We start from the raw sequence: 3,872 nt of genomic DNA, 5'->3' as shown, positions 1-3,872 counted from the left end.
TGATCAATAATTATCCTTGGAAAATCGGGGATTAACTTGACCTGCAATTTTATAAACAATTGCATATAAGTAAACTATTTAAAGCCATAAATAAAACGGAGTCAACTATTTATAAATATATATAAAAGTTAAAATGTACATATAAAAATATTGGTTTGCGTTACCATGCATGAAATTTGGATTTAACATCAAGCATCGAAGATGAGGATCAACTGGTAAGCCAAATTCTTGGTACTTAGGATCATACAATCCATACATAATGGGCCTACACAAACTTAAAATAATTAGGAAATGAGGTTAAAAAAAAAAACAATTAATCAAGCATATAAAGAGATGTTGTACGTACATTGAACCACTCGAAGTCTCTGGTAAAGTGTTATTTGGAGTGTTGGTGGATAATCCCTGGTAAATTATTGACTGCAGACATCCTTCTTGCCCGCTCTTATTAGCAACAACTTCAACCTGTTTTTTTTTTTTTTTTTTTTAAAAAAAAATTTGAAAATATAATAAAATATAATTTTTTGGGGAATTTTTTTAAAAATAAATTTCAGATTAAAAGTAACCTATGCCAAAAATAATTTCTATTCTTTTAAAACATTCTAATAAAAACTACTATAAAACTTCAACTTATTATATATGTATTGACTAATAAAGTTACCTGGTTAGTGTGGTTTGATCTTTTCCCTTGGGATGTACTTATACCAGAATAATGTTTGGAACTAAACTCCTTTATAAGAGCATCAATAAACATAATTTAAAAGTTAGTATAAATATATATCATTCAAAATTTACTACATCATATATTCTAACAATAATAGAAAAATCTATTTTCTATACATTACGTAAATATTTATAAACAGAGTCGAAAGAACATTGTTTAAAAGCCATACGATAGGAGACAGGTTCGGTGGATTGCTTGTTGGTGGCATTGTTGAATGGGCATTTTCAATTTGAGCCTTAAAATTTTAAAATTAAAATAAAACCATTAGAAATAATTTTATAAAATTAAGAACAAATTATAATGAAATGTGAAAATATATACCATCACTGATTGGCTTGTGTTTCCAGTCATATGATATGAATATTCGTTAAAAGAGTTCAACGAATTCATTGGAGAGGGAATAGACCATATCATTGGTGTGGGGTGCCCGAATGGTAATGGTTGTATAGGGACTGTGTCAGTCAGTCTCCCCTACATATATATACCATATTATTAAGAATTTAAAGAATTTTAAAACACGTGATTTTAAAATATAAAAATAAATAAATAAGTTTTGTTATGAAAAGTAAACAAACCTCTGAAATTTTTGGAAGTGGGCTTTCAGATGCAGAGTTAGGCACAACCCTGGTAATATTGTACAAATGTTTCAAAATAATTTCTTTTGAAAATCACTTTATTCTTATTTTTAAATTTTTTATATATAAAAATAGCTATGACTATCTATTATACAAGCATCTGTGTATATGTATTTTCTAAACATATGTTCCATTTTATTAAAAATGAAGATAATTGAAGTTAGATAATATAGGAACAATAGGTCAAAATTAAAGTTTCTACCTTGTGATTAGATAAGACCAAAAGTCATAAATATCTAATCTTAGCTATTATTTTAATTGAATTATATCACATAGAGATATAAAGTTACCGAAACAATGAAATACCAAGCACATATTCTATCACTTTTGAGATGGATTGAGAAAATTTTATATAAACTATTGATCATTGTTGTTGTAGTATGCCTAAATTTTAAAAACTTTAATGTGGAATCGAAATTTTCTTTCATTGGATGATTGGGTCAAAATTTTAAATAAAATATTGAAAAAAGTTTTGGGCAACAAAATTTTAATGTTACTATATATCCACTTGAATGAATGGAAATTTGAAGCTGAATATGTGCAATTTTTGGTAGAAAAAATGTTGAAATTCTTTCTACTTATTGTATCTATAAGAAAATGAAATAAAGAAATAAATTAATGAAAAACAAGAAGAGAGAAGAAATTTTTTTAAGGAAAAAAAAAAACGCTAATCTTTACATTAATAAAAAGTAATGGTATTGTTGGTAGAAAACGCCAGGATTGCAAGAAAATTTCTCTCATGTTTTGTAAAATCTTTCTATTCATGAATTTTTCAACTAGATTTTGTCAAATCTAATTATATATGATCTACCCATTTCAATATCGAATACAAGTAGATCTATTAAATATTTTGTGCTCAAACAAAATAAGTACACAACTTCATAAAAGAGATAGATCACAATTTCATACTCCTTAGATCTATGAAAAAATTGAGCACACTATATTATCTAATATACATGAATTTGTTGAACATCTAGTTAATGAATTATTGTCAAAATCAGAACGACCTACTACCGCAAGTTCAACAATAGAGTTTATAAAAACCATCTTTTACATAGATCTATCATAAATATTTTTAAGAAAGTTATTTTTTGTAATTGAAATGAAAACTCATCATCAAGAGAGAAAGAGAGAGATATATATATATATATATATACCTTGATGCTTCTGATTCATATGTTGAGTATATGTCGGCACCATTGATGAAATAAGACATTGGGAAACCTTAGCTTGCAGAAATTTGTGAGAATGAAATGAATCTGAAAAACTAAAATCCTACCCGAATTTATCAAAGAAGTTCGTACTGAAAAGGCAAAAGCATCATAATTATATAAAGAGAGAAAGAGCGTGAGTGCTAACGTTAAAGTGAAAAAAACGGATACTTGAAAAAACGGATCTTCCCTAATAGACACCAAATGTCTCATAACGATATATAATGTTGGGGGGAAGTAATATTTTAAAAATAAATTAATACAAAGAAAAACTTAATAGGAAGAATCATAAATTTTTACCGTGTATTTGGTGAGGTTATACAATATCTTTTTTATAAATGAATACAAAGAAATACTTAATAAGAAGAAAAAAGTATCGAACTTGGAAACGTACAAATGAAGTGCATAAAATCAAGAAAAATGACTTTTATTTTCATTGATTATGTGTAAAAATGGAGAAAATCATCTGATACCAGGGCTACTAATTAAATTTCAAAAGATTGAGGCATTGAGACGCCAAATATTAATGAAAAAGAATATTAAAATTCTATCATTTTAATGAAAAAATTTCATATTTTTAACTCTCATACCACCATATGATGGTACAAATTTAGAATTACTATTATTATTTTCTGAGTACAATTGCTACTATTATTTAGTCTTATTGTTATTACCAAAATATTCCTGCATTTTCTATTTTGCATAGAGGCATTAAAAAAAATTCCTTGTTGATACATATAATAATAGTTGCTGATATGGTTTGTTTTAAAGATGATTGCTTTAATTTTAAAGTAAATATTTAATCATTGATACATATTTACCATTTTTAAAATATTTATAGTATTTAGTACTACTTCAATGATATATAATAATCTACCAACACCAAAGTAAGATATATATATATATATATATATAACTAAGATTTTAACATTAAATATTAATATTGGGCATATATTTTTGCGCATCGCGCATATGAAATACTAGTATATATATAAAGTAGGGAGAATACAATAATACAGAGAATACAAAATTTATATATATATATATATATATATATATATATATATATATATATATATATATATATATATATATTGTAGAATTCATATCAATATTAATATAATGAAGTAAGAATTATAGAAATGATATATTACTAAATATAACTATCTAATTAAAATCAAACTTACCAATTGAAGAATGTATGAAAAAGATATTGTGTATGCATGTGCATGATAATAATAATGTGAAAGATAACAGAAGTTATAACGGCAGAGATATTTTTGTCCAAATAATTATGTAGTACAA

General features: G+C 25.3%; 1 long non-coding RNA gene across 1 annotated transcript; it reads right to left on the bottom strand.

The window, feature by feature from the left end:
* Nucleotides 1-359: 359 nt before the first annotated feature.
* On the bottom strand, nucleotides 360-957 carry LOC109184655. Its single transcript, XR_002054834.1, has 3 exons — nucleotides 891-957; nucleotides 659-727; nucleotides 360-462 (listed from the first exon to the last, which is right to left on the bottom strand). It is a non-coding gene; the product is annotated as an uncharacterized LOC109184655 (long non-coding RNA).
* Between the last annotated feature and the right edge of the window lie 2,915 nt (nucleotides 958-3,872).

Source organism: Ipomoea nil, unplaced genomic scaffold (genome assembly GCF_001879475.1).
Source record: "Ipomoea nil cultivar Tokyo-kokei standard unplaced genomic scaffold, Asagao_1.1 scaffold1274, whole genome shotgun sequence".
NCBI lineage: Eukaryota > Viridiplantae > Streptophyta > Magnoliopsida > Solanales > Convolvulaceae > Ipomoea > Ipomoea nil.
This window is presented reverse-complemented; position numbering and strand designations above follow the sequence as displayed.